The sequence below is a fragment of the Dendrobates tinctorius genome, unplaced genomic scaffold (genome assembly GCF_039654945.1).
Source record: "Dendrobates tinctorius isolate UK_male_01 unplaced genomic scaffold, ASM3965494v1 ptg000075l, whole genome shotgun sequence".
Classification (NCBI taxonomy): Eukaryota; Metazoa; Chordata; class Amphibia; order Anura; family Dendrobatidae; genus Dendrobates; species Dendrobates tinctorius.
This window is the reverse complement of record NW_027361743.1, coordinates 19,718,948-19,738,703: the sequence shown is the minus strand read 5'-3', so window position 1 is coordinate 19,738,703 and position 19,756 is coordinate 19,718,948. Positions and strand designations below refer to the sequence as shown.

At 42.1% G+C, this 19,756-nt stretch overlaps 1 protein-coding gene across 1 annotated transcript in view; it reads right to left on the bottom strand.

Moving 5' to 3' along the window:
• The window catches only part of CRYL1 (crystallin lambda 1), a 267,981-nt gene extending 249,041 nt beyond the window's left edge, over positions 1-18,940 (bottom strand). Inside the window, exon 1 of the mRNA XM_073583059.1 lies at positions 18,594-18,940. The gene's annotated coding sequence lies outside the window, so the exon portion shown is untranslated. The remainder of the gene's footprint in view (positions 1-18,593) is intronic.
• Between the last annotated feature and the right edge of the window lie 816 nt (positions 18,941-19,756).

Genomic DNA, 19,756 nt, shown 5'->3' with positions numbered 1-19,756 from the left:
TGGTTACCTAATAACAATACAGGTTGCCAAATGTGATGACAAGCATACAATTGTTAGTGCAGTAAAACATAAGACCAAAAAGAGCATAGATGCAGCTCTTTAAAGGGGTTGTCCCCACTGCTGACTTCATCCCATATGCAGACTGTACTGTTTACATATACTTTGTTTCCTGTCTTTAACCAGTTTTTTACCTATTTGCATATAGTTTCCCCTAGCCCTCGCTTTTGAAGCTTTAGTACTAGACTGTTATGTGGTACAGTATCAAATGCCTTTGCAAAGTCCAGATATATCACATCAGCCACATGACGAACATCCAGATTTGCACTTACCTCCTCATAGAAATCCAGCATGTTATTTAGATATGATTTGTCTTTTATGAAGCCATGCTGGTTTTCATTTATTATATTATTCTCTGCAACATACAATATAGCCGTGGCAACTGACCCCTGAAGGGGCAAGGAAGCAGGACCGGTCAGGAACTGGATAACAAGGGGACGTGCGATGGGTAGACAGAACAGGTCGTACTCAGGTACAGGATCACAGATGTAGGTTCAGAGTGGACTGGTGAGGGTAGCGGTACAGGTGAGGTCAAGACGGATAAGCTCTGGACTTGGTAAAGGTAGGACGCACTCAGGAACAGATTATAGCAGGGCGGACCGGAGTCAGTTGAAACAGGGCAGGCAGGACCAGGCGCAGGCAGGGCGGACAAGCGCAGGTTCAGACAGGACAGGCATGATGGACAGAATCAGGTTCAAAAGGGCACACAGTATCAGATTCAGGGAGCACAGGTACAGGGACCTTACAACCTGGTAGCAGGAAACACATTAAATATGGAAGTTGCTAAGGCACCTCCAAATTGGGGAGGGTGCCTTAAATATAAGACATCTCCCAGTTATTGGCTGGGGATGTTTTCAGAATCGCACACGCTTCCCCTTTAAGAGGCAGGAAGTGCACCTGTGCCCTAAGCACACGTCCAAGAGGACTGTGCACAGTTCATGGGAGGAAACAGAAGCTCGGGGAGTGCGGACGAGTTAGTGAACACATTGGTGTCCCTGCTGGGAGGAGGAAGGGGACATGTGAAGGGGCGCCGGCACTGTTGTAACAGTACCTCCATTAAGCCCTCTCTTCCTCGAGCCCGCTAGGAATTTCTATAGAAGTGGAGCATGGATATTTGCTGTCAGCTCCCAAGACCTTTCTTCAGGTCCAAATCCCTTCCATTGACCAAAGAAAAATGTTTTTCCTCTCACCTTCTTCAAGGCTAAGATACTCTTCACCTCAAAGACATCCTTGAGCTGATGGGAGCAGGCATAACACCAGGATCCTTGAAGAAGGGACTCAGGATTACCAGCTTCAAGAGGGAGACATGAAAGGAACTGGGTACTTGAAAAGAGGCTGGCAGCTTCAACATATAAGACACAGCATTAATTTGCTTGATGACTTCAAAGGTACCGATGAAGCGAGGACCTAACTTGTAGGATGGAATCTTGAGACGTATGCGCTTAGAAAATAGCCACGCCTTCTCACCCAGACGAAAACAAGGTGGAGCTAAGTGTCTCTTGTCCGTATGCCTCTTCATAAGCTCAGAGAATTTCTCTAAAGTGGCCTTGGTGTGTTCTCATATCTTCAAGAAATTCTTTGTGAAAGCATCAGCTGCTGGTACGTCAGAAACTGGAATAGAGATTCCTGGCTGCTTCCCAAATACCATAAAGAATGGAGAACTTGCTGAAGACTCACCTATGTGGTTGTTATAAGAGAACTCTTCCCATGGTAAGAGCTTGACCCAATCGTCATGAGCCTCAGGAAGTTGGCCAGATTCTGGCTGATTCACTCTAATTGTCCGTTGGATTGAGGGTGGTATGCAGATGAGAAATCCAGCACTAAGTTGAGAAGCTTGCACAAATTTTACCAGAATCTGGATGTGAACTTGACACCTTGGTCAGGCGTGACGAGGAAACCCATGAAGATGGAAGATGTGTTGGATGAATTTCTCCACAAGCTCCGGAGCGGACGGAAGTCCTCTCAATGGGGTAAAAGGTGCAATTTTCAAGAAGCGATCCACCACTACCAAGATGATGGAACAGCCCGAGGACACTGGAAAGTCTGTAATAAAGTCCATGGTGATATGCTGCCAAGGCACCGAGGGTCGCCGGACGAGAGTTGCCTACGAATTTTGTTGTGGGCACAGGAAGGAAAGGCGGAAACTAACTCCATGATCTCCTTACGCATGGTGGGCCATCAATAGTGATGTGATATGAGCTGCAATATCTTTCTCTGCTTGTCATGACCGCCCACCTTGAAGGAGTGCCCCCATAGCAGAACTCGTCTCTTTTCTATTCTGAAGCAAGTTTACCGGCGCCACAGTAACCATCTTAGATGGCTTGATGAGGAGTTGGGGTGCCTCCTTTTGGTCGGTGGGCAGGAAGGAGTGGGAAAAGGCATCAGCCTTATTGTTCTTGTCAGCTGGACAAAAATGCAGAACAAAGTCAAAACAGGCAAAAATAGCAACCACCTAGCCTTGCGCGGGTTCAGTATTTTCGCAAACCGCAGATAGACCAGGTTCTTATGGTCTGTGTAAATGATGACCAAATGAACTGTTCCCTTGAGAAGATACCGCCACTCCTTTAGAGCTATCTGAATTGCCAACAACTCTCAGTTGCCAATCGAGTAGTTACGCCGCAGGACATAGAAGGCCTTGGAGAAGAAACCACAGGTCACCATACAGCCAGAAGACTTTTGTGTTACAATTGCTCCGGCCCCAGAAGATGAAACGTCTACCTCCAGAAAGAATAGCTTATTCACTTCCTGTCAATGTAATATTGGAGAGGAGGAAAAGGCCTGCTTCAGGGAGAGAAAAGCATTTTCAGCCTCTGAAGTCTATTCCTTTGGAAAGGCACCCTTACGGATCATAGTGGAGATGGCAGCGGTCCAGGACGAGAAATTTGTAATGAATTGTTGGTAGTAATTGGCACATCCTACAAATTGCTGGATAGCTTTAATGCCGGTGGTCTGCGGCCACATGAGGATGGAAGACACTTTCTCCAAATCCATCTGCAGGCTTGTGTCAGAGATGTTATAGTGTAGGAAAGGCAAAGAAGATTGCTCAAACACGCATTTTTCAAATTTAGCGTACAGGCTATTTTCTCTGTCACTGCAAGACTTGACAAAAGTTCCGCCTATGAGAGGTCTGATCTGTTGAGAGGACCAAGATATTGTCCGGATAAATCACAACACAAGTATAGAGGAAGTCTTGGAAGATGTCGTTCATAAATTCTTGGAAGGCAGCTGGGGAATTGCTGAGCCCAAACAGCATAACTCGGTAATCATAATGTCCGTCCCGTGTGTTAAAAGCCGTTTTCCATTCATCTCAACATATCCAGATTAGATTGTATGCTCCTTTCAGATCCAGTTTGGCAAAAATCCTGGCACCTCTGAGGTGATTGAACAACACCGGGATCAACAGGCAACGGATATTTGTTCTAGATATTTGTTCTTGACAGTGATCTGATTGAGGCCCCTATAATCTATGCAAGACCAGAGAGTTACATCCTTTTTCTTGACAAAGAAGAAGCCGGTTACTGCTGGTGAAGAGGACTTCTGAATGAATTCCCTTGCCAGATTTTACATAACATACTTGGAAATGGCTAGGGACTCTGCCTGGAACAGGGGTTAAATACGGCCTTGTGGAGGTGAGGATCCTGGAATCAGGTCTATAGGGCAGTCACACAGCCTATGTGGAGGTAGCATCTCTTCTTCCTTCTAGTCGAAGACGTCAGTAGAAGACCAATAAGGGGATGGTAACCCTGGCAGAAAGATGGTGCAACCGGTGGCCGAACAGGTCGTACAGGTACAAGACACTTCTCATGACAAGACTGTCGATAACAAACCCCTCTCCAGTTCTCCAGTCAAGGAAAGGTGTATACACGCCAACCCGTGGAAGACCCAGGAGAAGTGGATGAGGAAGACTAGGAAGAACGTAGAAGGCGCAGAAGAAAATCCTGCCATTGCGCAGTCAGCGCCACACTGTCAACCTGCATTGGCTCTAGAGAGGCTGCGGCCATGGACGGCTGAGGAATGAGTGTCATTTGGAAGGATGGAGCGTTTTTGTTTTTTCACGCGACGTCTCTCGAGAGCGCTCCTAGAACCGGAGGTTAATTTGGATTTTCAGGGAAACTAGATCATCTAGACTAGTGGGAATATCTCGACCTGCTAGCTCATCCTTGATTTTTCCAGACAATCCTTCCAAGAAGGCAGCTACCAGAGCCTCGTTCTTCCAGCTGAGTTCAGAAGCCAGGGTGTGGAACCAGACAGCATATTGGCCTAATGACAGACTGTAAAAAGAAAATGTATACAGAGGCGCAAGTCATTAAATCCCACTACCAGCAGCAGCAAATATGGACAAAACCACCTAATTTGTCCTGTAATAAAAATCCATTAACATATAGTAACTATTTGCGCTAGCTAGGTAAATCCGGGATAAAGGTGCACATAAATCTGGATGTTTGTAATGAATGCACTCTCCTATTCTTCCAAGCAGTATGATTGCGTCCCACAATAATTATGGCATCGTTTTATAGACGATATTTTCTTTATATGGTCTGGTGGTCCTCTTTTATTGGAACAATTTTTTAATGTATTAAATAAAAATTCTTATTTTTTAAAATTTTCTATGACCACTAGTTCAAAAGAGATTAATTTTTTAGATTTAAAATTTTTTGTAGAGAATCATGTCATAGGTACGCAATTGTACCATAAGCCAACTGATTCCAACAATTTTATTGCACTGGATAGCTGCCACCTACCAAGCTGGTTGCTCAATGTTCCAAAAAGCCAATTCATCAGAGCACATCGTAATTGCTCCAGAAGGGAGGATTTTAATAAAGAAACAGAGACAATGATAAAAATGTTTTCAAATAAAGGGTATGATCCAATCTCGTTGCAAAGAACAAAAGAACTAGTAGAAAAGATACCAAGGGACCAACTATTGGGACAACGGAAGAGAAGATATGATAACTCCATCATGGAAGAGATCCCAATAATTACACAATATAATGCTAACAGTATAATCCTTAAAAAAATCGTGAAGAAGCATTGGAATATTTTGAGGAATGACAAAGTCATAGGGGAATCTTTACTGACACACCCCAAGATTGCACTAAATCGAGAACAATTACCTATTGGATTTTTTCCATGTAAAAAATGTGGTCCCTGTAAAAAATTGGCTATTAAGAAACAATTGGCGATTACCAATAGATTTGCGGAGGTACAAATTAAAGATTTTATCACATGCGACACCACAGGGGTTCTATATGGGATTACCTGCCCATGTGGGAAATTGTATATTGGGCGCACTATACGCCCGATGCATGTAAGGATAGCTGAACATCTGCGTAATATTGGGAACAAATTTACTGGCCATCCCCTTTCACATCACTTCACTAGTTTCCATGGAGGCGCCACTAAAAATATTAAAGTTACCGGTATATGAGTAGTTAAAAAAAGTTGGAGGAGAGGTAACTTTATCCAACAAATGTCAAGGGAAGAAAGCAGATTGATATTTGAAATGAACACATTGGTCCCCAATGGTTTAAATAGTGAAATCGAATTGTTTGCTTTTAACGTATGAACATAGAGGCGGGAATTCGTGGGTATATAAGCGCTCAATTGACTACTATGGACCATCTCTGAGGAAGGAATCCGACGATTCCGAAACGCGTAAGACAGTATTGTGGTCTAGTCCACGCTCAGTAGCCAGTCACGTGGTTCTCCACATGACCGTGACGTCACGCAAGGTCCTGCGGGGATCGCTGCACCTTGCTGGCTCTGAACTTACACGCGCTGTGCATTTGCCGCCTCCAGCGGCTGCCATGCGTGTAGAGGGACGTCTGTCACCGGCCGGGACAGCGTCTGATACTCACGGTTGTGACCTGCACTCTAAAAGACCTGAGAGTCGGTACTCGAAACCAGTCTGGTCCGTCTGAACTGTTGCCCAGAAATAGGGAACTGTGCTTCGGGGATTTGGACTGCGGACTTCATTATCTGAACTATCGCTGCTGGAATTTTTTTTTATTGGGACACTTTGGAGCCAGGATTCTTCTCAATTATATTGCATTCCATGTGAATGAAGGTACTGCTCTGTTTGTGTTGCGATCTATTATAGCGCTGTTTTTTAATTATTGTGGGACGCTATCATACTGCTTGGAAGAATTGGAGAGTGCATTAATGACAGACTGGCCTGTTGACTGAGGAGGTAAGAGGCAGCAGAGGTAACTTGTACCGGCTTGTCAAAGTTGTGCTGAAAAGATAACATACCCAGACAGAATTTTTGCTCTCTTGCCCTTTTTTCAGAGAATATGAATGATAACACCAAACCTTTTTCTCCACTTATGGTTAGTGGTTGGGTGAAGCCATTTATTGTCAAACTAATGTGTTTTCTCTTTTTAAATCATAATGACAACCCAAAACGTTCAAATTACCCTGATCAAAAGTTCACATACCCTGGTGATTTTGGCCTGATAACATGCACAGAAGTTGACACAAATGGGTTTGAATGGCTACTAAAGGTAATATCCTCAACTGTGACCTGTTTGCTTGTAATCAGTGTGTGTGCATAAAAACTAAGTGAGTTTCTGGGATCCAGACAGACTCTTGCATCTTTCATCCAGCCACTGACATTTCTGGAATGTGAGTCATGCGGAAAGCCAAAGAATTGTCAACAGATCTACGGGTAGAGGTAGTTGAACTGTATAAAACAGTAAAGGGATACAAAAAGATATCCAAGGAATTTATAACGCTAGTCAGCAGCGTTCAAACTGTGATTAACAAGTGTTTCCAGGGGCTCTGTAAAAACAAAACCACGGTCAGGTGAACCAACAAAAATTTTGTCCACAACTGCCAGGAAAATTGTTCGGGATGCAAAGAAAAACCCACAAATAACATCAGTTGAAATACTGGACTCTCTGAAAACTAGCTATTTCAAGATGCACAATAAGGAGGCAGAAAATGGGCTGCATGGTCGAGTCGCCAGAAGAAAGCCATTACTGCGCAAATGCCACAAAGTATTTTGCCTACAATATGCAAAACAGCACAAAGACAAGCCTTAACACTTCTGAAACAAGGTAATTTGGAGTGATGAAACCAAAATTGAACTTTTTGGCCACAACCATAAATGTTACATTTGGAGAGAGGTCAACAAGGCCTATGATGAAAAGAACACCATTCTTACTGTAAAGCACGGAGGTGGATCGCTGATGTTTTGGGGATGTGTGAGCTACAAAGGCACAGGAAACTTGGTCACAGTTCAAGGAAAGATGAATACAGCACGTTTTCAGCAAATACTGGTGGTAAATTTGCATTCATCAGCCTGGAAGCTGCGCATGGGACGTACTTGGACGTTCCAACATGATAACGATCCAAAATACAAGGTCAAGTCGACCTGTCATTAGCTACAGAGAACAAAGTTCTGAAGTGGCCATCTCAGTCTCCTGACCTCAATATAATTGAGCCACTCTGAGGAGATCTTAAGCACAGATCATGCTAGACAGACCAGGAATTTACTAGAACTGGAGGCTTTTTGTCAAAAAGAGTGGGCAGCTTTACCATCTGAGAAAATAAAGAACCTCATCCACAACTACCACAAAATACTTCAGGCTGTCATTGATGATAGAGGGGGCAATACACAGTATTATGAAATAGGGTATGGGAACTTTTGATCAGGTTCATTTGGATGTTTTGGGTTGTCATTATGATTTAAAAGGAGAAAACACAGCAGTTTGACAATAAATGGCTTCACACAACCACTAACCATGAGTGGATAAAAAGGTTTGTTGTTATCATTCACATTCTCTGAAAAGAGGCCAAGAAAGTACAAATTTTGCCAGGGTATGTAAATTTTTGAGCACAATTGTATATGAGAATTTAAAAATAATATATATATATATATATATATATATATATATATATATATATATATATATAAAATATTCATTACGTAAAATAAGGGGCAGGTCACTGAGTGATCACTGACTTGTCAGAAGCCATAGTGATGAATACCTAATCAGCACACCACATGAAGACCCTTCCCCGGAGCATGAGCATATCATTAACTGAAAACTGAAAATAAAGATTAAACAACAACTACAAGACGGATTTCATCAACCAAGGTATCATTGCAATCAGTATAACGGCACGAACCTGCCAGTGTCTGTAGGTTACTGAGCACATTCCTACTTACAGGTTCCCTTTTTTAATGTCCTAATATCTAGACACCTTTTTCAGGATTCATATATGAACTTTTATACTAAGGTGTTTTTGATGTACTAATTTACATCCATTGTAAACTTCAGTTTTGTTAGTAATCTTTGGTGCAATTATTTATGTATTTTTAACAATATATCAGTATGATATGGAGTAATGATTGCAATTTACTTGGGTACCCTATGTGGTCCCTGCCTCTGACATTATTTTAATGAAAATTGATCTTCATTTTTGTACTTAATAAAGAATTAATATCCATACACATTAGACTGTTGGCTGAACCGGCCACTATCGACAGGTTCGGCCGACATAAGTCTATTGTGTACAGCCAGCTTTCGTTTTTTTGTTAACATCTATCTAAGGTGTGCGCACTCTTAGGGTATGTTTCCACTTTCAGTACTGGACGCTGCGGAAACCCCGCTCCGCCCAAAGCGCCACCCCCCTTTCTACGCGCGGTCATTGAACACATGCGGTATCACCGCATCGTATCCATAGTCTGTGTAATTTATCTTGCGTAGATGGAGCGTCTACGCAAGATAAATAGACATGCTGCGGTCTAAAAAGACACGACGCATGTCCATAATTTCGGGTGTGTCACCCACGTTCTAGAACGCATAGTGGAGACGGGATTTCATAAAATCCCCTCCACTATGCTGTAACATCTGGACGCTGCGGATTGGACACTGTGGCTGTACGCAGCAAATCCTGATGTAATCCTGAACGTGGAAACATACCCTTAGGCTTATATCTGCCAAAAAGCTAGTAATGGCAATTCAGGTACGTCAGATGTGACTGCCCCACACTCCCATCTACAATTTAGAAGAGCGAGCAACAGGGTAAATAAGGGCTCACGCTCAAATTTTTGTATTGGAATGCTTATTGATCTATGGCTACTGCACCAAACTACTACTATTGTTTCTTTTCTGGAGAGAAATTTCCCATAGTTAGTAGTAACCTTAAAGTAACTCACACAGAAAATGACCCACAGTCACCAGCACTAAACTCTTTCACACATTAACAGAATTACTGAAGAGATAAAGCACTGGCCAGAGGACAGTTATGGAAATAACCATGCTACAACTTAGTGCAAAACTCCCCCGCTGCAAAAACATCCAGCGCAGGCTGGACCCACTGTCCCTGAGGTCACAACTCTGCTTAGCTTAGCAATGACTTTTTATATCACAGCCACAACAATGTCACGTGGGGACAACATCTGCAATGTGATAGTAGGTAACTTTAGGTCACGTCCTTCCACTGCAGGGATATCAATACCTTCCTCTATACTGTGCATCTACTTTTATTGCTTTTTATTTTCTGAATGTACAAATTCATCAGGAAATTACAATATTTTTTGGATGAAAAAAATGTGTCAATAAATCAATTCTGACCTAAAATGAGCAATCAAACTATTGAGACATTGTTCTGATAGTATTATTACTTGATGTCTTTCATGACGTGTTATGAATGATATTACTTCTTTTTTCTCTCTCTAATTCTGGAGTGCTGTGCCCCTGGAGTAAGTATGCCACTCCACTTTGGGCTGCTGTTGTTTCTGGCCCTACTAATAATGGGTCGGCACACCTTAGCCCACATAATGGTCAACGGTTGTGACCGTTTCTCCTGTTACCTTATTTCTGTTCACCTTACCACCCCACCTTTCCTTACCAGAGTGTTGATGAGATTTAAACATGTAACCAGATTGTTAGTCGACGTGAGACAACCTATTCCAAGTGTTACCTCATTAGTCAATTTAATTAGAAACCCTTTAAACAAACTAAATGTATAGGACGCTGTCACACAATGTAAGGGGGTTCAATTCCCCAATAAAAAGAAAACGCGCCTTTATTGACTACCTGAAACATTCCCCTGATGTGTTATTTCTACAGGAAACTCATTTTTCCAATAACTCATCTCCCAAATAATTTTATAAGCTTTACACAAGATTTTTCCTGGCTTCTCATGATAAAAAAAACGAGAGGAGTCGCCATATTACTTCATAACTCTTTTCCATTTATACAAGAGGGTATGGTTGCAGACACAGCGGGTAGATATATAATTCTTTGGGGAACGGTACAAGAGAAACGAATCTGTCTTGTCAACTACTATGCCCCTCCAACGTTACAAATGAAAACAATCAAATCTATTGCTAGATCCTTAATTTCCATTTCCTACGTCACTATCATATGGGGTGGCGATTTTAATTTGACTGTAAACCCAACCCTTGATAGCTCCAATAATAAGAGGCCTGACATGTCAAAGAAGGAAAAAACTATACTTGAGAATATCCTCCATCATTTAGTTGATACATGGAGAGAATCTCATAGACAAACAAGAGGTTATACCTATTTCTCTAATGTTTACCACTCATATTCCAGGATAGATTGGATTCTTACTAACTCAGAGAACATACCTTCACTGATGTATTCTAGACATGTCCCCTCCTCATGGTCTGATCATGACGGTGTACTTTCTGTGTTCAAATTAGAAGTAGCAAATACAAGGTTATATACATGGAGGTTAAATGAATCTTTGTTATCTGACCCCCATACAAGAATAACGATTGAGCAAGAGCTCAAAGCCTTTTTTCTTTCAAACATCACCCCCGATACCTCTATAGGCAATACATGAATGACCCATAAAAAATATATCACTGGCGTACTCAATAGGATAGCTTCTCAAAAGAAAAGAAACCGCCTCCAAGAGCAACTCACCCTCGAAAATGAACTTTATAAATTAGAAATTGCCAATCAATCAAATCCTTCACTATATCTCACTAAGCGTATCTACGATTTAAAACTACAATTAAAAACTTTACTAACGACTCGTACTGAAAAAGCAATCAGGTGGACACAAGCAACATTTTATCGATTTTCTAACAAAATGGACAGAATGCTTGCACGAAAATTAAAACAAAAAGAGAGATTAAATTCCATATTCTTCATAAAAGATGATCAGTCTCAAATTACTTTCAACCCAAACAGAATTTATGAAACATTTAAAAAATATTATCAAAAACTGTATACAGATAGTACGAATTTCTCTTTACCAAAAATTGGATGATTTCCTAACTAATGTACCAATACCGTTCCTAAGCCCGACTTTCGCCGCTACACGACATTCTCCTATTTCCGAAGAGGAAATAAATTCCACCATAAATCATCTAAAAACTGGGAAAGCTCCAGGCCCCGATGGGCTGACTGCACTATATTGTAAAAAATTCTCAAACATCCTGCTCAAGCATATACAAACATACTGTAATAGCATGCTAACAGGTCAAGCCATGCCACCAGAATACTACACAGCACATGTCACAGTTATTCCAAAACAAGGGAGGGACCCATTACTTACAAAAAACTACAGGCCCATTTCCTTATTGAATTTGGATCTCAAGATCTCCTCTATAATTGCCAATAGGATTAATAGATGTTTGCCTAACCTCATTCACAAAGATCAGGTCAGATTCATTCCAACAAGACAAGCCCTGGACAATATCCGCAAGAATCTAAATCTTTTTCATACCGCCAATAAACGTAAACCCCCCATGACAGTACTGGCTTTAGATATAGAAAAAGCTTTCGACACCGTTATATGGCCATACATGTTTAATATATTGCATAGAATGGGGATATTGCAACAGCTGATTGATTCGCTTAAACTTCTCTACAATAATCCAGTAGAATATTTCAAACTGCCTTCGACCATTCCTAAACCAATAACACAGGTCTGCAAAAAAAAATTTTTCAAGAGCTGTTTTGGTTATTCCACGTAATCTTTATGTTTTTGATTGCGCTGAATCCGAAAATGACCTCCGTTTTGTCATAGGACATCGCGTTTTCTGACAATGTAAGTAACTATGTTAAATAAGACAATACCTCAAAATAAATGAAAATAGACTCATAAAATTAATTTTTTATTACAAATGTTTCATGAAAATCATTTTTTTAACTGCAATGAGCTCACTAACACACACTAAAATCGATTCTTCTTCCCTGTGAGGCTTCTCTTGTTACATTTACGCTTGTGAGTAGCATCTGTAATGTCTCTCTGAAGCGTCCAACAGTAGTCTACCATCATTGTAATGCTCCATCTTCCCTGGTATCTTCTTTCCATCTCTTTAATGTCCTGGTGGAATCATTCACCTTGCTCTTCACTCACAGCTCCCAAATTTTCAGGAAAGTTGTCAAGGTGGGAATGGAGGAAATGCACTTTCAAACGCATCAGGCAACCTAAAGCTTGAAATGCTTTCAGCATTCGTTCGACGATTTTTTTGTAGTCAGGGTCTTTGTTATTGCCTAAAAATTTCTCTACGACCTCTTTAAATGCAATCCACCCTTCTTTTTGAGGATGCGTCATGGCATTGATAAACTCTTGATCAGCTATAAGCCTTCTAATGTCTGTTCCGACGAACACACCTTCCTTCAATTTTGCCTCCGAGAGGCCTGGAAACTTGGTGACCAAGTATTTGAAGCATTCTCCATCTTTTGGAAGTGATTTTACGAATTGCTTGATCAATCCCATTTTGATGTGGAGAGGTGGTAGAAGAACTTTATGGAGAGGAACCAAAGTTTCTCGGAGGACATTTTTTTCACCTACTGTGAGCACCCTCGGCTGCCAATTCTTCTTGGTCCAGTGATATTGTCGGTCTCGACTGTCCCATAGACACAGAAAACAAGGGTATTTGGTATACGCAGCTTGTTGCCCGAGCAGCATGCACAAGACTTTCAAATCCCCGCACACTTGCCAACCATGGTCTTCATATTTAAGTTTATGAAGAACCAATTCCAAATTCTCGTAGGTTTCCTTGAGGTGTACGGAATGACCTACAGGGATGGAAGCATAAAAACCGCCGTTGTGGAGTAAAACTGCTTTGAGACTTCTTTTTGAAGAATCTATAAAAAGACACCATTGCGCTGAATCATATTGGATTTTGAATTGACCCATCAAACCTTCGACATCGATGCAATAAACCAACTTATCTTCCTGGGCAAAGTAAGGAACGAACTCGTCTTCACGATGTCTGAATCATGAAAAAGACACTTCTGGCAACAATAAATTCTTACTTTTGAGCCTTGATCCGAGTAACTCAGCGGCATCTTTGGGAAGATTCAAGTCTCTTACTAAATCATTCATCTCCTCCTGGGAAAACAATTTTGGTCTTGTATTATCTTCAAAGTCAGAACTTGATTCATCATCTGGTTCAGGTATGACTCCACCTTCATCAGAGCTAGTTATCTCTTCCAAGGTAGCAGGGGCCTTGGGTACTGGTATATCTGTGCCATGGGGGATGGGACGAATTGCTGAGTGAATATTGGGGTATGAAATGGAATGCTTCCATTTTGAATTATACCCTTTCACATCGCATGAACAAAAGTAACAATCGTCACTATGGTTCTTTTGCTCTCGCCATACCATAGGAATCCCATAACGGAAAGCTTTTTTCTTACCCTTGAACCAATTTCGGAGGTCCTCAACACACCATTTGCACACTTTATGAGGCGCCCAAGCTTTATCTTGATCTCCAAGCTTTAGTCCGAAATATGCGAAGTATACTTTTTTCACAAAGTCTGTAATATTCAGCTGTTGCTTCAACACTGTATATTCACCACAAATGTAACAGAAACTGTCAGGCGAATTAATACACTTCCGCTGAGCCATAATGCTAATTTTGGGAAACACGGTTGAATATGACGAACTAAGACGAATAGGGGAACTAGGCAAGGTTGCCTCCTATCCCCAGCCCTATTCGCTATGGTAATGGTACCTTTGGCGCAAAAGATACGTTTACACCCTGATATCTCAGGTCAAACTATTGGTAAACAGGAATACAAGGTCAGTCTGTTTGCCAACGACCTCCTTTTAACTCTGACAAATCCCCATGTATCTCTGCCTAATCTTATAAGCACACTTAAACATGTTGAGGAAATTTCAGGTTTAAAGGTTAATGTTGATAAATCAGAAATTATGTTCATGAACACCCCTTCGAATGAACAAGCCTCAATAATAGAGAACTTCCGTTTCCGACACGCGAAGCGATATATCACCTACCTAGGAATAAATCTTACGCCATCTAAATCCACTCTATTTAAGCATAACTATACCCCCCTACTTCAAAACCTAACACAATCCCTATCAAAATGGTCCTCTCCGTCTCTCTCGTTCCTGGGAAGAGTGCACTCGATAAAAATGGTCTCATTGCCTCAATTTCTATATTTATTCCGATCTCTACCCATCCCAGTATCTCTAGTGACCTTCAAAACGATAAACTCACACATAACACGTTTTATCTGGAACAATAAAAAACCTCGTATCTCCCAGCAAATACTGTTCAGACACAAAAGACAGGGAGGAGTTTCGCTGCCGAACTTCAATATTTACTATAAGGCTGCTCAGATTGCTCAGCTGGCAGGGGTAAACGCAGAACAACATGCGCCCATCTGGCCACAAATAGAAAACTCCCATATAGCACCATACTCCTTGGAAAGCTTAATTTGGGCTACAGGACCTTTGCCGAAAGATCTAGCTCTGCATTCGCCATACACTTTTCATTCTCTACCTGTCTGGAGAGCAAATAGATTTCAATTTGCATTACAATCCCACTCCTCTCCACTTCTAAACCTGTTTAACAATCCCATGTTCCCACCAGGAGTTACCTCGAGGAATCACGCATGGTGACAACAGAATAAATTAACCAGACTGCAAAGTCTATCTACTCACTTTAAACTAATGTCAAAACAAGAGTTCATCACAAAATATCAAGTACCAAGATCGGAAGCTTTCAGACTGGAGCAAATTTTTCATTTTTTACAAAATCTAACAGTAAACTCTACAAATACAAAGCATACAACTTACAAATTAAAATGTCTATACGAGCCATTGGGTAACGGCCTTATATCTCATCTTTATTCCACATTTAACCAACCTAGAGAATGCTTGAAACTGAAGTCTATGGAGCAATGGGAAGCAGATCTACAAATCTCCCTCACACCACAAAGGTGGTACAGGTGCTACGAAAATATTGTGAAGGGTAGCAATCAAATTTCGCTTACTGAGACATCCCTTAAATTGTTCCATAGAATTCACTATGTACCTAGCTTCCTACACAACATCTACCACAAAATCCCAGGCAACTCTTTTACGGGGTGTAATGATAGTGGGGACATGCTCCACACATGGTGGACTTGTCCGATAGTGAAATCTCTCTGGAAGGATGTGGTCAAATTAATTAATACAGCCCTAAATAGGAAATTATTTTTATCTCCGTCGATATTACTGCTGGGGGACAGACCAGTCAATGCCAATAATAAGACTTGTCATCTTATTGATTTTATTACTATGGCAACCAGGAACCACATAGCTAGCAGTTGGAAAACTAAGACGCTTTCAATAACGCAGGTGAAAAGAAGGGTTAATTTGATAATGCTTTATGAAAAAATAGAAGCCATTAGATCCGATACTTTCGATGCTTTCCAAGGTGTATGGGAACCTTGGATCCCTGCATTTAATGGTGAGGACCTCTCTAGGACGATATCTTTATCTATATAGTTTATCGACAAGGGAGTTACTGTCTATATTTACATACTCTGAACCGCTTTTGCTAGTATTTCATATTATTGACACTCAATGTATACCCCCCCCCTCCCCCCCTCTTTTATGTTGAAACTGTTGTTTAGCAATTATTTCAAACTAAGACGACGAAGTCAAGGATACTATATAGGTTTCCCGTGCTTTTTCTTTAATATTTCCCCCTGCGAGGGGATCCTTGTACTCTAATGTGAATGTATTTCATGTTAAATGATGTTTTCTTTTCAATAAAAACGTTGAAACTAATAAATCAATTCTGTAGAAAATCTGTTCTAAATATTTGCGCTTTCTGTACTTAGGAGTCTCGTGGGCAGTCCTAATCAGTGATTCACAGTTATAGATTTACTGTTAGGCTATGTGCCTGCCCACGCTAGCGTTTTTAAACGCTCAGGAATCGTATCCCCTTTCCCAGAAAACGAGCGTCTTTTCCCGCGCGATTCTTGCGCGGTTTTTGCCAAAAAGCTGCGCGTTTTTGACGCGTTTTTTGACACGTGTTTTCTGGGAACATTGGGGGAATGCTAAAAACGCTCAGCAATGCGGAAATTAATGAGCATGCTGCGTTTTTAGCCGCTAAGCGATTCCTGAGCGGTTAAAAACGCATGCATTGGCACAAAAAGCCAAAAATGCATGCAAATTAATTGGAAGCATCTTGTAAGCGTTTCTGCAGCGTCTGATCCGGCACATATGCTGCGGAAACGCTTACAAAAACGCAACGTGGGCACACAGCCTTAAAGGGTTTATCTAAGACTATCTTTTTACTATGCGCCTAAGAACTAGCAGGCAGGTAGTTGCGGAAACAGAAGTCATTCACCATTCCTGCCCGCGATTCATCTACTACACATCAACAGAGCATCAGTTCTTCTTCCGTGCTGCTCCTTCAATGGGGTGTGACTGCCAAAGTCATACTGATTGACAGTTGGCTTTCTGCGGCTTTAGGCTGCGCCGGCTGTCAATCAGCATGACATCAGCAGTCAAGCCCCGTCGACAGAGCAGAGCGGATGAGAAGCCGCAGATCTGTTGACATCACATCGACAGAAGCTTTCAACTAACCTCTGCACTAATCCGTACCTCCCACTCGCGACTCCAAGACTTCTCCCGCGCTGCGCCAATCCTCTGGAATGCTCTACCCCAAGAAATTAGGACTATCCACAATTTGCATAGTTTCAGGTGCTCCCTCAAAACACATTTGTTAAGAGCGGCCTATCATGTTCACTAATCAAAGTCATTCTGTGTTAAGGGCCTGTTACACAAAGCGATATCGCTAGCAATATCGCTATAACGTCACTAGTTTTGTGACACAGCAGCGATATTGCTAGCGATATCGCTATGTGTGATACTTACCTCCGACCGGCTCCCCCGCTGATTATCGCTGATTGCGCGAGAACGTCCTGGGCCGTTTCTCGTCGGCCACTTCCTGCTGGGCTTCCTGCTGTGGCGACGAGCGACGCGTGGACGCGGGCAGGAGGACGTCAGGATCGCCTCGTCTGACAGGTAAGTAGCGACCCCCGACCGCTGCTATGTCGCTGGTGAGATCTGCCTGTGTGGCAGCTCACTAGAGACCACTTAACGATGCACCAGCGATCCTGACCGCGTCATATCATGGTCGGGATCGCTGGTGCATCGCTAAGTGTAACGGTACCCTAAGTGTGCATGTGTAGCCCAGTCACTATCTCCATCCATCCCTCACTCCCTCAAGATGGCTGGACCTTCATTGTAAATACACCATTGTAAATACACACCTGTGCTTTGTATCTCCCCCACCTCATTGTACATTGTAAGCTCTCACGGGCAGGGTCGTCTTATTTTGCTTTAATTATTGTATTCTTAACGTTGTTACTTATGACTTGTGTTTTGAAACTTAAACTGTAAAGCGCTGCGGAATATGTTGGCGCTATATAAATAAAGATTATTATTATTAAGCCGCTGAATCGCCAGTAGGAGCAATCTATGACCACTATGTGTCGGCAGAGATTGGCTCCAAGCACCACAGGCAGATAGGTAGCAACTACCTGAATACACAAAAAAAATTAGCAAAATTGTTCAAAATTAATTAAAACAAAATTTAATGAAAAATGTAGAGAACATACTATACTAAGCATAAAACATAAAAATTACAATAACGATGACAAAGTAGATAGTTTGGACACAAGTGTAAAGCATAATATCCCAGCAATATTATTCGTGGGTGGCAAGACTAGTAAATAGCAGAAAAATAAATAAAGTGCCAGTGCTTATAAGGTTAATATCCCCCCTCTTGCATGTCTCCATAAAGATAAACGCATTAGGGTCTAGTAATATAATGTATATAATTATACAGTGGGTGCAGAAAGTAAATTTTTCACTCTTTTTCTCATAGCAGCCATTTGGTAAATTCAAAAAAGTTCATTTTTCTTCTCATTATTGTACACTCTGCACCCCATCTTGACTAAAAAAAAGCAAACAAATGTATAACTTTTTTGCAAATTTAATAAAAAAGAAAAACTGAAATATCACATGGTCATAAGTATTCAGACCCTTTGCTCAGACACTCATATTTAAGTCACATGCTGTCCATTTCCTTGTTATCCTCCTTGAGATGGTTCTACTCCTTCATTGGAGTCCAGCTGTGTTTAATTGAACTGTTAGTACTTGATTTGTAAAGGCACACACCTGTCTATATAAGAGCTCACAGTGCATGTCAGACCAAATGAGAATCATGAGGTCAAAGGAACTGGCCAAGTGTGACGTGAGTCACGATAGTAAATATATATATTACTTACTGTAAGTACAGGGAGGTCAAACAATCCGAAGTCAGGTCCAGGAAAAGGCGTAGTACGACAAAGGGAAGTCAGAGACGAAGTCCAATACATGAGCCAAGGTCAGGAAAGCCAGAGAGACATAACAGTTTACAGGAAGCAGGCACAAGCAAAGTCAGGTCACAAGCAAAGGGTCTGAGTCCGGGAAGAAAATCAAATCAAACTGGGTTAGGCACAGAGCGCAGAGGGATCAATGTTCCACAGGCAACAGCAAGTGTATGATTGACACTGGGGGAAGGAACTAGCATGCTTAAGTAGAAGCCTGATTAAGGAAAATGAACAGAGGTGATTGCAGCACAGACCCAGCACAGATACAGCCCGACTGTCATGATCCAGTGTTGGATCTGGCGGTATTAAAAGCACAAAGTGAACTTTTTTTACTTTGGAAAGTTCCAAGGTGTCTTGACTGTCCCCGGTGGTGGTTAGCAGTATTGCACTTTAGGTTTTTGTGCACTTAATTAGGGATCAGGTGTTACACCCTATAAAGGTGTGCTAGAGGGGTGCAATCACTGCCTGTGATATTGTGAGAGTGTGTTCACTCTGTTTTTGGAGAGCCTGGATGAAGGATGGAGCTGGTGAGGAGTCCTGCGCAGCTTAGCCAGGGGGGATGTGTTTCAGCTATGGTGTCTGGACGAAGGGCTGGCATGGCGTGGTGGAGTCGCAGTGATGGTGTCAGCGGGAAGTGTCTGCATGGGCTGGTGGAGTGGCGACTATGGAGAGTGGCACTCACCATGTGGGACTTGGCCGCTGAGCTGGACTCAAGCATGCTCGACTTCGTGTCAGCAGCTGAACTCTTCCTTGGGACTCTGGTACTAAGCAGCTGCAACTGGTTTTGGACTCTGCTCCAAGGCTGCACTAAGGTGAAGGATCCTGTTATGGTGATGGATCCAGGTGGAGGAGAAGATGCACTCAGGTGGAGGGCTCTGTTGCTAGGAGCGCATGCAACAGAGCAAAGCTAAGTGGTGTTTCCCCTGTATTGTCTCTTTCCTCATGTGTGTTATTAGTGCAGTGGTGGGATTAGTTTCCGCACCGACCTATTCCCTAGTGAGGGTTTAGGTTCAGGGTGAGCTAGGGCGTTGAGGTACGCGTGCGGCGCCCGGTGCGAAACCGGCATAGGGAACGTTAGG